Raw genomic sequence first — 14,671 nt, forward strand, 5'->3', positions numbered from 1 at the left:
TTTGGCCAACTTATCCATCGGATCCTTAACCTTCATAGGAATGAAATGAGCACTCTTTGTGAGATGATCGACTACTACCCAGATGGAATCTTCTCTGGTGGGTGCCTTGGGTAACCCCAAAATAAAATCCATAACGATCTCATCCCACTTCCACTTTGGTACAAGCAAGGGCTTGAATGTTCCTGCTGGTCTCTAATGCTCTACTTTCAATTGTTGACAGGTTAAGCACTAGTTCACAAACCTTGCAATATCCTGTTTCGTATTGTTCCACCAATATGATCCCTTCACGTACTGGTACATCTTAGTACCACATTCTCCATTCTTCGGTACACACACTAGCTTAAAATGGGTAAGCAACCCATCATCCTTGAGACAAAACTCCCTTGCCTTTCCTTCTTCAAACAATTGCTTGATCTTGGCGCACTCAGGGTCCTCCAATTGAGGGGCTTTGATCCTTGCAAGCAATTTTGACTGAACCATCAGGTTAGCTAGGTGTACTGGTGATCCTTTGTCTGCTACATCCAATCCCATCCCAGCAAACTTCCTGATCAACTGAGGTTGAGAAATTTCAAGAGAGACAAGTTCCACCATTGATTTCTTGCTCAACGCATCTGCCACTACGTTAGCCTTGCCAGAATGATAATTGATCTCACAATCATAATCCTTGATTAGCTCCAACCACCTTCTCTGCCTCATGTTGAGCTTTTTCTAAGTAAAGAAATACTTCAAGCTCTTGTGGTACATGTAGATCTCACACTTCTTGCCATACAACTAATGTACCTAAATCTTTAGAGCAAACACAACTGCTGCCAACTCCAAGTCGTGTGTAGGATAGTTCTGCTCGTAAATCTTCAACTGATGTGAAGCGTAGGCAATAACATTGCCATTCTGCATAAGCGCGCATCCTAAACCCTTTTTAGAGGCGTCGCAATACACTACGAAATTGCCAGATCCCATAAGTAACTCCAACACAGGAGCAGTTATCTGGCGCTTCCTCAACTCCTGAAAACTCTTCTCACACTCGTTCGTCCTAACGTAGCGAGCATTCTTCTTGGTCAGGGTAGTAAGTGGTGTCGATAACTTCGAGAAATCCTTAATGAAGCGTCGGTAGTAACTAGTGAATCCTAAGAAACTTCAGATCTCGAACACACTAATTGGCCTAGTCCACTCCACTACTGACTTTACCCTCTCCGGGTCAACCGCTACACCCTCTCTGGAAATCACGTGCCCAAGGAAAGACACGATATCTAGCCAAAACTCGCAGTTCTCAAGTTTAGCATAGAGTTGCTCCCTTTAAAGCCTTTCCAATGCTTTCCGTAGATGCTCCTTGTGCTCCTCTAGTGTCTTCGAGTAGATCAGAATGTCGTCAATAAAGACCACAATGAACTGGTCCAGATAGTCATGAAAGACGTTGTTCATCATGTCCATGAAGATAGCTGGCACATTAGTTAGTCCGAAAGACATAACTAAGAACTCGTAATGTCGGTAACGAGTCCTGAAGGCTGTCTTAGGAATGTCCTCTTCCTTCACCCTCACTTGGTGATGGCCTGAGCGCAAATCAATCTTAGAAAACACACAATTGATCCAATAGATTGTCAATCCTTGGCAAAGGATATCTGTTCTTGATTGTCACCCTGTTCAACTCGTGGTAGTCGATGCACATCCTCATTGACCCGTCCTTCTTCTTCATAAACAACATTGGCGCTCCCCACGGTGATGAACTAGGGCGAATAATTTCTTTATCCAGAAGCTCTTGGAGCTATTCCTTTAGCTCTTTCAATTCTAATGGCGCCATCCAATACGATGCCTTCGATATAGGATTAGTGCCTGGCATGTAGTCAATCCCAAACTCCACCTTCCTCTGTGGTGGTAACCCAAAATAGTTTATTGAAAAGACATCTATATTCTCTTCCTTAACTAGGGTAATAATGAATGCCAAAAACACCTGCCCTCCTTTGAGAATAAGCTTATGGGCACGAACGGCCGAAATCGTCGGAGCTAAAGACCTCACTCACGATCCAACGTACGTAACTTATCCTTCTCCCCACGGCCTAAGCATAACTTGCTTTCGAGCACAGTTGATAATCGTATGATGCTTCTCCAACCAATCTGTTCCAAGAATAACATCGTAACTAATCATAGGGAGAACAACTAAGTTTGTGGGAAGTACTCTTCAACAGATGTTGATAGGGCATCCGCAAACTACATGCTTATAGACCACAGTTTTTCCTACAGGGGTAGTTACAGCTAGACTTGGTTCCAAATTTCTTACTACAAGTCTAGACAGTCTTACGAACATAAAAGATACGAAAGAGTGGGTAGCCCCTGAATCAAGCAAAACTGAAGCTTTAAATCTAAGTATAGGGATAGTACCTGTCACTACTTCCCATCCTCTTTCGATTCTCCTAGAACAAGCACGTAGATCGGAGTTGTTGCCAATGGTTTCTAGGCTCCTCCCTTGCCCACACAATCCTTGCTAAAGTGACCGAACTGGCTACACCAGTAACAAGTCCCGGTCACCATCCTGCATTGTCCCCAGTGAGCTCGGTTACACTTCCTACACAGTTTCGATATCTGACCCTTCTGTGGTGGAATTGGAGGGTTACCAGAGGTACATCCTTCTGATATCTGTGGTGAAAAACTCCCCACTGCCATCCTCTTTGCTAGCCCGGCTCCTCTTGCCGAAGTAGCAGGTTCTTGAGCCCTCCTTTTCTAATCTGCGTACTTGGACGCATTGTCCTTCAAGCTCTCTTCGTAAATCGAAGCCTGTTCCACCAATTGAGAGAAATCTCGAATGTCAAAGCAACTCATCATAATCCGAACGCAAGAGTTCAGACCTTGCTCAAACTTCTTCACCTTCTTTTCCTCATTCGAGATAAGGTACATGCCGAAGTGTGACAGTTGCAGATACTTCGCAGCATAGTCAATCACCGACATTCCTCCCTGAACCAACTCTAGAAACTCTGGTGCCTTTGCCTCCTGTACGACTCGGGGAAAGAAGTGCCGATTGAACTAGTGCTTAAAGATGTCCCAAGTAATGGCAGTCTCTAATCTCAAATCGATGGCAACCACCGCCTTCTTGTCCTGCCACCAGAGCTTCGCCTCTCCCGTTACCTTATAAGCAGTATAAGCCACCTTCTGCTCATTAGTACACCTAGTTGTAGCTAACAACTCCTCCACATCATTCAACCAATTCTCAGTGCTGATGTGATCGCCTCTTCCATCGAAACTCTCCAAGTGATGACTACAGAAGTCCTTCAAAGAGCATCCAGTCCTTTCAACTAGTTGCCTCACAACTCTATCACGATCTAAGGTTGACACTACCTAGCCAATCGCATCCATCACTTGATTACCCGGGGGTACTGCTTCATAGATTGGGATGCTTTCAGTCTCGGGGTAGGGCTCCTAAGTTCTAGCGCATTAGGTCCAGTTGTAGGGTTCCTTTGGGGCAGCATTCTCTACAACGAAAAGCAGAGTTAGAATTGACTCGTTTAGAACCGAGCGACCAAATCTAGAGGCTAAGTCCTAACAGCCTGTCTAACCTAAACTCAGGTTTAATCATGGCCTAAGTTCTCTTTTCCTTTATCCTATAGTCTTTTCAGAGCACACGGCTCTGATACCAACTGTAACGACCCTGATGGGCAAATCAATTAACTAGTAATTGACCCCATGGTTCGTCTCCTAACCCTACTCCTCGCAAAACAAGACTTAAGGATTTCAACCTTTCTCGTTTAAACGAGAAAATCTCAACGGAAGACTTTCGAAAACTATAGGAAATAAAGAGTAGTAAATTTAACATCCACACAACATGCACCAAAGTAAATATAAGTCCTCATAATATAAAGATACTAATCAACGATACTGGTCATCAAACCGTCATCAAAATAGGATCACAAACCATAACATTAAGTCATAACATTGTTCCATCAAAAGATCAACAACTCAAATCCTAGATCTAGGCTTAAGCAGGGCTAATTAGATTAAAATCTCAATCATATCATCACGGGCAATTCCTGTATCCTTCCACATAGACTTCAACAAAACCGTGTCCAAGTCCTAAAAAATGACCCAAATCAAGTCCTGTGCTATTACCCAAGTCGACTACGACGGCATCCTCTTCTAGGATAGCTAAACTGCGTAGATATTCGTAATGATAGGAGGAAACAGAAACAAAGGGGGGTGGGTGAGTCTAAGACTTAGTGAATGTTAATGCAAATAATGCCCATACCAGTTTAGTAATGCAATCTATTTTCATAAAGCAAGAAACAATTCCATATGACAGTTTTTATCATGAATGTGGTATAGATATATGATACATGCATATGATATAGGGTGATAGTCATAGTTCAACAGTATGATCTACCCAAGATATTACCCTTCCAAATAGGGTTGGTGCTGTCCCGAGGGACTTGTAATACAATGCTGGTGCCCCAGCCATTGTATGCTACCATACATAACATTAGTGGCATGACCGAGTCCGATCTCGAGTGGCCCACACCGCTAATGATGTCCGTCCTGTAGTAACCTAGCCATTTGTGCATGGCTGCACCAGGTCACAAAACCATTGGATCCAAAGCCAACATAACATTCATACATTTGAGCATAAAGCTAACATGTATAGTAAGCCCATGGCCACTATACCGCACGTACTGGTGTACCATGTCATACGATAAGAATTATCTTATTTGTATTTTACATGCATACTTTTACAAGTCTCACTTTCTTAACATATTCAACACATCGTTTTTCTCAAAATGCTAGAGTTCATATACAACAAGTATAAATCGTGAGAGTTGCAAATATGCTTGTTTTTTGTACACAAAATAGTCATGCAGTGCGTGGAAAATAACAATAAGCATTATGTGAGTTAAAACTCACCTGGGTCGTATAACATCTCCAAGTATTCCAAATGATCCGGGTTCTCCAAATCAGTGAAAATCCTTCTATTAGTCCTATTTCTATGAAAACAACTTTAAAACAAGAAAATAGGAGCTATCAGATGGCTAGTTAAAATAAAGTCCCTTGTCACACTCCGGGCCCTACGTCTGAGATCGGGATCGTACGTCCTCTGTGATATCTCGGACCGTACGTCTGGTCGCAAGATCGTACGTCCGCTTTTAGGTTTACATGGAGAACCTCATTTTGTCCACTCGTCCTCCTATTCTCCAGAATCAAATTCGAAGGCTATCAAAGGGCTTCCTAAGGTCTCCTAACTCAAAACAACGTCTTCAAGCAAACGAAATCATGCTAAGTCAAGACAACGCTATTCTAACAAGTTTTAAAGCATAACTAAAGCTAAAGTTAAACTAGCAACTCAAACAACAACCGAGACAACGTTTAAGCAACATAATGATATAAAAATGAGCTAGGCTTAAGAGCGTTACCTCCATGAAGTGAAACTTCAAGAACTTCCCTTCCGTTAGCACCAAACGCTCACAATCTCACAAAAGACTCACAAAAGGGTTTTTGGCAGCCTGGGGGTGAGAGAGAGGTGTGAAAAATTAGAGGTAGGGGGTATTTATAGCTGAGGGGCTCTACCAACTCTTGAGAAAAGCAGCGAACGTTCAACAACCCTAGTATAGGTCCAGTACTATTTTCATAGTGGTCCAAAGGCTACCTCGTACGTCCAAGTATTATCCAAAGAGTATTCCAAAAAGTAGCATACGTCCGTGTGGTCCCGCATACGTCCATGTACTATTTGTAGAGCGTACGTACGGTGGTCCCCCCTCATATACGTCTGAACTACAAATAGAAGCGTACATCCGCTAACCCTAGCTTATGTGCGGTCCGAAAGTCCAAATTAACCTTCTTGTGTCCTTAGTGACCTAAAGCCCAATTTAACCCCCTAACTAAGCTTAGTTAATTATTTGGGTCACTACATGCTCAATTATAAATAGGATTATGTCGTACCCAATTGTGAGGTTTACTTACTAAGTCGTTAGACTTACGCAGTTATTACATCTTGTAGGAAACCTATTTCTAAAACCAAAGATTGGCACGGTTGCCACTGCGGACTTTGCTTAAGAAAATATCTACACATTGTTATCAGGTTTGCTTAGGTTATTACTCCTATTAGTTACTTTGTGTCTATGTATTGAGGATTATACTTGTTTCTTTGATGATTATTAGACATCTCCGATCAATTTCACCTTCCTATGCATCGACTCTAATGATGCTTAGTGGGGGCGGTTCTCCATTTAGCTACCAATTAGCTAGATTGGGGTAATTGCTAATAACCCTACTAGACTGGCCAATGCCAAATTTGGAGGCGTTACAAGAAGAGAGTATGGATGTCACTCAATTGTGTTGACAAAAGTTTGATGTCTCAACCATCCAATGCAAGGGGGGCTATACATAGCCTCAACCCATTGATGGGAAGGAGGAATAGTTGAAGTAACACAACAGACATTACTACTTAGACACTAAATATGTCAAGTATAACACCTGTGTAACACCTCGAAAAATTAATTAGCTTCTTAGTTTGCCTCCTAGTTTAATTCCCCCGATGAATAAGACCAAGGGATCCTCTACTACTCAAAAGAGAATACTAAGGAGAAGAAACATAAGGATTTCTATGACTATCATTTATATCAACATTAATAATTGCAACCACGGCATCTACCAAGAACAATAACATTAACATAAATTATATTATAAACATCATTGTTACAAAATACCCAAACTAAACCACAACACATATGTACATCTAAAAAATCTAACCCTACAACTTCACCAAAAAATACTAGCTGCCATTAAAAGCCTCAGAATTCTTGTAATGAGTCCTCAAGCATAAATTGAATCAATATCACTACGCTAAATGGTCGCAACTACCTCGAGGTCTTTCTTGAATCCGACATCTAAAACAAGAATAAGCTTTCTGGCCTGAATGGCAGAAATAGTTGGAGGTAAAGACCTCATTCACGATCCAACATACATCACTTCTCCTTTTCCCTACGATCTAAGCGTAACTTACTTTTGAACGTAGTTGATAATCGCTAGATGCTTCGCCAGCCAATCCATTCTGAGAATAACGTCGTAACTAATCATAAGAAGAACAACTAAGTTTGCGGGAAGTACTATTCCACAAATGCTAACAGGGCATCCGCAAACTACACGCTTACAGACTATAGTTTTTCCTCTGGGAGTAGTTATAGCAAGACCAGGTTCCAAAGTTCGTACTACAAGTCTAGATAGTCTACAAACATAATAGATACGAAAGAATGGATACCAAGAATAGGGACTATACCTGTCACTACTTCCGATCCTCCCTCTGACTCTCCTAGAACAAGTGCGTAAACTCGTGCTGGCACCAAAAGTTTCTAAGCACCTCCTTTGCCAAAATAGTCCTTGTTGAAGTGACAAACTGGCCGCACAGGTAACAAGTCCTGGTTGCTATTCAACATGGTCCTTAATGAACCCTATTACATTTCCTGCACAGGTCCAGTATCTAACTCTTTTACGGCAAAACTTGAGGGTTACTAGAGGTACGTCCATGTGACCTCTAGGGTGGAAAGCTCCCCACTACCATCCTTTTAGCTGGCCCGGCTCTCATCACCGAAGTACCAAGTCCTTGGGCCCTCCTCTTCTAATCTGTGTACTCAGCTGCATTCTCTTTCAGGTTCTCCTCATAGATCGAAGCCTGGTCCACCAATTGAGAGAAATCACAGATGTCGAAGCAACTCATCATAATCTGAATACGAGAGTTCATACCTAGTTTGAACTTCTTCGCCTTCTTCTCCTCATTCAGGATGACATAGCGTACTCAATCACCGTCATTCCTCCTTGAACCAAGTCAAGAAATTCTCGTGCCTTGCCTCATGCACGACTCTGGGAAAGAAGTGCCGATTAAACTCATGCTTGAAGATATCCCAAAGTAATGGCATCCTCTGATCCTAAAATAGCGACAAGTAGCACCTTCTTGTCCTGCCACTAGCACTTAGCTTCCCCACTCAGCTTATAAGTAGCATAAGCCACCTTCTGCTCATGGGTGCATCCAATCATGGCTAACAATTCCCCTACATCGTTCAGCAAGTTCTCTACGCTGATGTGATCGCCTCTCCCATTGAAGCTCTCCGAATGATGACTGCAAAAGTCCTTCAAAGAACAACTAGTCCCTTAAACTGGCTACCTTGCGACCCTATCTTGATCTAAGGCCGACACTAGCTGGCTAATCATGTCCATCACCTGACTTCCCGAAAGTGCTGCTTCATGGATCGGAATGTCCACAGGCTCGGGGTGAACATTGTCCTCACGGCTTCCGATTTCTAACGCGTTAGGTCTGTTTGCTAGGTTCCTTTGGAGCGGCATTCTCTGCAAAGAAGAGCAAAGTTAGAACCGACTCGTCTAGAACCGAACGACCAACCTAGAGGTTGAGTCCAAGTAGCTTATCTATCCTATACTCTGGTGTGATCATAGCCTAGGTTTACTTTTCCTTTTATCTTATAGTCCTTTCAGAGCGTAGGGCTTTGATACCAACTGTAACGACCCCGATGGGCAAGTCAATTAACTAGTAATTGATCCCATGGTTCGTCTCCTAGCCCTATCCCTCATGGGAGAAGACTCAGGTATTTCAACCTCTCATAGACGAGAGACATCAGCGGAAGACTTTCTAAACTATAGGAATAGAGAGCATTACATACATAATCACACATTCATACACCAGAGTAAACAAAATACGTCATAATATAAAGATAATCATCAACTGTACTAGTTATCAGACCATCATCAAATAAGGTTACAACCCACAGTATAATTGTCTTAACAAAAGATCACAAATCAAATCTTAAGTTTAAGCAAAGTTAAAAAGATAACAATCCTGATCATGTCTGCTCGGGTGGTTCCTCCATCAGTCCACATATATTGTAACCAAACTGGATTCATGTCCTCAAAAATGACTCGTATCAGATCTTGCTCAATCACCCAGGTCTGCTCCAAAGGCATCTTCACCTAAACTAGCTAAACCGCACAATTATTTGTAATGGAGGGGGAAAAACATAAAAAAAAAAAGGGTAAGTCTAAAGACTTAGTGAATGCTAACGCATATAATGCCCATGCCAATTTTTATAATGAACTCTGGTTTTTATAAAGTATGCAACAATTCCATCATGATAGTTTTCCATGGAAATGATATAGATATATAATATATGCATATAATATAAGGTAACAATCATAGTTCAACAGTATGGTCTACTCAAGATATTACCCCTTCTCAACGGGGTTGGCGCTATCCTGATAGACCTGTAATACAATGCCAGTGATCCAGCCATTGTACGCTACCGTACATAATACTAGCAGCATGATCGAGTCCCACCTCAGGTGGCTCACACAACTAATGATGTTCGTCCTGTAGTAACCGCCCATTAAGTCTGTGCCAGTCACGAAACAACCATTTTGTTAACATGTATAGTAAGCCCATGGCCATTATATAGCATGTACCGGTGTACCATGTCATACAATACAATTTATCTTGTCTGTATTTTACATGCATACTTTTATAAGTCTAACTTTGTTAACATATTCAACACAACTTTTTTCTCAAAAATGCTAAAGTTCATGTGCAACAAGTGTAAATTGTGAGAGTTGCAATTATGCATGTTTTGGTATACAAAATAGTCGTGTAGTCATGGAAAACAACAGCAAGCATTCTGCGAGTTAAAACTCACCTCGGTCGATTAAATCCTTCGAGTACTCCTTCAACAAGTTTGGGTCCTCAAAATCTGTGAAAAACCTTCTATTAGTCCTCGATCTAACTAAAACAACTCTAGAGCATAAAAACAGGAGCTATCAGATAGCCGACCAAAATAGTGTTCCCTATAACGCTTTTGACTGTACATCCGGGCTTGATGTCGTACGTCCACCTAGAAGGTTTCAGGTAGAACCTTATTTTGTCTATTCATCCTCCTATTCTCCCAAATTGATTTCTAAGGCTATCAAAAGGCTTTTTAAGACTACCTATCTCAAAATAATGTCTCCATGCAAAACAAAACACGCTAAATCAAGATAAACTACTAAACCGCCAAGATTAAAGCATAACCTAGCTAGAAACTCAAAACCAATAACTGAGCTAGCAATTAATCAGCTTAACAACTAAGAAACGAGTTAAGCTTAAGGATATTACCTCATTGAAGAAAAACTTCAAGAACCTCCTCTCTTCTTCACACAAAATCTCACAAAACACACTCTCATAGAGTTTTGGGAGCTTGGGGGCAAGTTTGAATGAGAAAAGGGCGAGGGTAGGGTTAGTATTTATAGAAGAGAAAAGCTGGAGATGCACACTAACTCTTCTGAAAAGTAGCGGACGTTCGGTACTATTGGGGCATACGTCTGGTACTATTTACCCAACAGTCCAAAGGTTGTAGCGTACATCCAGGTATTATCCATAGGTTTTCCAAAACGTAGTGCACGTTCGTTGGTCCCCCATCATACGTCCTTGTACTTTTTGCAGGCGTACGTACGATGGTCCCCTCGCATATGTCAGGTAACCCTAGCCTACGTTTGGTCAGAAAGTACAAAATACCCAAAGTGCCCTTCTAGCTGTTCCTAGTGACCCAAAACCCAAATTAACCCTTTAACTAAGCTACCTAAGCTTAGTTAATTATTTGGGTCACTACACATGGTCATCCACATGCATCAAGTACTGAAGGTCAAAGTCGAATCATGAATTCCTGCTCAAAAGAAAGTGTTGCAATACTTTCTATATTTGTGATGCCATCCTATTTTGAAAAATAAAAAAGAAAATAGAGCAAAAATAGATCAATGAATAAACTAAAAATAAAAATAAAAAAGAAAAAAAAAGAAAAAGGAAAACAAAGAAAGGGGAATATGGTTTTATGTTTTGTAGCTTATACAATAACTAAGAGCATGTAAAGTGGAAAAAATGGTTAATGTATACTTGCACATAGATGGATTTAAACTTTTCTAATTGAACAATGATGTACTATAATTGAGGAATCCAACTAATGTTAGTTAGTATGCATTTATCTGTGCTCTTTATGAAGTTGTATATGCGGGTTATAATATTTTTTTGGCCATCAATCTTTATGTTTTTCAAATGTAATATTAGTAAGATGTTGTTTAAATAGTTTGTGGTTCAACTGTTAGATGATTGTTTTTTTAATTTTTTATCATAGTAGGTGCAAGTGATCTATGAATTATATGGAATGGAATAGTATGTAGTACTAAGTTATAGGTTTATATATTACATAGTTTTTTTCTTTTTCTTTCATTAAATGGATATTTTGAACTTTCTCTTTTCTGTCAATTTTTCCAACAATGAAGGTAAAAATAGAGAAGAAAAGAGAAGAATTATTTAAAAGTAGGAAAAGTTTCAATTGAAGAGAAAAATGATAGGAAATTAAAGCATATGTAACACCCTTGATGAGGAAAGAAAAAACAAAAAGCAAAAGTTTAAAAAAACAAATTGTATATAAATGGAGCCAAAAATTATGTTCTTTTGATTTTCCTATATTTCTTAAGTGTAATACCTCGATAAAAACACCTCTTTTAAAAGATTCATGACTCACTACGAAAACGGTAAATGATTTATAAAACATTGTTTTAAAACAAAAAGATCTAAGCCCTTTATGAGTAGCCCATCCCCAAGAAGTTTCCACACCAAATTCAGAAATCCCACTCTCTGACCAAACGTTCTCGGAGGACCACATGAACGTTCATGCTTAACCTAAGCACGAGCATTCGCCAGGGGACCACACGAACGTTCGTTGACCAGTCTTGGACCCAGTGGGCAATACCCAAGAACGTACTCTTGAACCCTTTTATCCAACATGTAATAGTACCAAACGTTCGCCCAATAGTACCCGAACGTTCACTGACACCTTGAAAAGTAGTTTTAACCCATTCTTCACTTTTTTAGAGCAGGGCACACCCCAAGCTCATCTATAAGACATGCTTTCAACCCTCAGCCTCTTCTATCCTCAGGAAAACCCTAACCCTAGTGTGAGAAATGACTTGGAGAGAGAGAAGGAAGAAAGCTTGGTGTTCTTGCCACCTTCTAAGGTAATCTCCTTACCCGCTCCATGGTCTTTTTATTGTTATTACTAGTATTGCAAGTTTAAATATGTTTTGGCAAGCCCTCACACCCATTTCTTTACAAGAGCCAAGTATGTTTTCAAAGAGTTTTAAACCCTTCTTTCATTTCTTTGAGTTGCATGCTAGCATGTTATGTACTTTTCATATGCCTACTTAGTAGCCTAGAATGAGATATATCAACCTTTGGATTGGATAGAAGCCTCAAAAACATAGTTTGAAACTTTTGGCCTAGATACCTAACTCATTGGCCGAATGTTTGCTCTCGAGGCCAAATGTTTGACCAGGAAGCAAGGCATCCGTCCTTTAGCTCCAAATGTGCAATATTAGGCTTTAGTGATTTTTTTGTGATATAGGACTTTTGCACCATACTTGTAGGAGCTCTCTAGTACTGTGCATAACGATACGTCGTATTTAGTTATAAAAGGGATTTGTGATGTCAGAGGATTCAAGCTAGAGTGCGAGGTAAGTAAACACTTACGAACACTTTCCTTAAAAATGTGCGATATGTTAGCTAACTGAGCATGTGTATGATATTAGCTTGCCTATATTTTTGTACAACTTGGTAACTGTCTTAATAATTTGTTGATAAGATGCATTGTATGACATGGTACACTAGTACGTGTGATATAATGGTCATGGGCTTACTATATAGACTTGATTCTATAGTCAAATGGGTGTTATATGGGCTTTGGATCTAATGGCTATTCGTGATTGGTGCAGCCATGCCTAATAGTTGGTCACTACAAGACATACATCACTAGTAGCATGGGCCACCAGAGGTCAAACTTGGTTGGGCTGCTAGTGTTATGGACGGTAGTATACAAAATTCAGGATACCAATATTGTATTACAGGTCTCTCATGACAGCGTCAACCCTGCTGAGAAGGGTAATATCTTGGGTTGACCATATATGATAGTTATGACCTATAAAGCATTAGTTTTCTACATTAAAATACTTAGGTGATTGCCATCGGGAGTACACCGTCTTTTATCAACCAAACTATACTTTCATGGTGTATTACCGGAGACAACACCTCTTCCAAATATTTACCAACATTGCACATAAATAAGAGAATCACAAAGAAATGAATTCCAAATCAAGATCCATGGCAATTTCCAAAAATTTCCGTGGCAGATATTTTTTAGAATCTAGGCCGTTAGATGTATCTAAACCCTAAAAAGTAGGTGGCCTATTACCAAGGCAAGATCTAAAAAAAAAAAAAAATTATCTCCACACAGCTATCTAAGCAAAGAAGCATGTTACTGAGGTAAAATCCAAAAGAAACACTTTTACCTCCACCCATTTTCTTCTTACTTCATCAACTTTTCTAAAAAGAGATTGGAACTTATGTTGTTATCGTGAAATCGTCTATAGTGTTTTGTTTAGAATCTTTTCAAATGCACAAAAACTTCATGTAGATTGAAGCCTCATGATTCTATGTTAATCTCACTTTGCACTTAATGGAGCATGTGTTGTCTGAAATTTCCATCTATGAGTGAATTCATTTTGGATGCCTGATGATGTGATTGAAGTGTTCAGTTTGTTAAGCATACTCACGAGTAAGAACCATGTGTTTGTGTGGAAGTTCATGTTTGTCAATAGCATAGTCTTGAAAATGTTTATCGGAATCATTGCTGTTAAACTTGCACAAGACTTCACTTGTCCTCTAGGGATGCCTAGGGGTTTAAAAGGCTTGTTGGATATGCTAAATGCAATCGTCTCTCCCACGACAATGAATTTATGTTTCATGCTTTCATTTTTTTTTTTTTTTTTTTTTTTGCTAAGGGACTAGCAAAATGTATGTTTGGGGGTATTTGTTGAGTGCCAAATATTGCATATTTGAGCCCCTTAATTTACATTTGTTAAGCCTTTAGCTATGTCTTAGTCTGATGTTTTGTGTTAGTTTTGGTGTTTTAGTATTTTGCAGGTTGCTAAGAGAAAACTGCGGTCTTAATGTGAAAGATGCAAGGAATTCAATAAAAGAGCATTTCTGGAAGGGCACGATCGAGCGCACACAATGGCGCTCGAGCCCAGCAGTCCTACGCTCAAGCGCATCTGCACTCAAGTGTGGGCAGAGCAGCGCACAAGTGCAACTGCGCCACTTAAGAGGAACTGATGCATGAGTGCGCTCGAGTGCACCCATCCTAGGATCGAGAGCACTCGCGTCCAACATTAAGCCAATAGCGCCAAAGCGCTACGCCGCAGGAGACCTGATGCTTGAGTGCGATCGAGCACACTTCGCTGACCTGGAAGGGGCAAAACCCTAAATTTAGCTTATAAATATCACATTGTTCGAGGGAAACGGGAGCTGTCATATGAAGGCCGTCCAAGGGGCTGCTAGGGTTTTGTAGTTTTTTTATGGTTTCAGTTGGAATTTTCTCGTTGCAAGCCTCTAAACCTCTACGAATTCCTACATTGTTGTATTCTCTTTCATTGTCGTGAGAGGCTAAACCCCAAACTAAGGTTGAGGATGAAGCCTCATAAATGATTAACTACTGATAACTTTAATGTAAATTGACACTTTTCCACTTATATGAATTATATTTCTCATTGTTCTGTTTATATTCAATTAATTGTTGATCACTTTTAATTGACTGCTTGGTTTATTTGCTTAAATATTGGA

Source organism: Corylus avellana, chromosome 9 (genome assembly GCF_965113065.1).
Source record: "Corylus avellana chromosome 9, dhCorAvel1.hap1.2, whole genome shotgun sequence".
Lineage (NCBI taxonomy): Eukaryota > Viridiplantae > Streptophyta > Magnoliopsida > Fagales > Betulaceae > Corylus > Corylus avellana.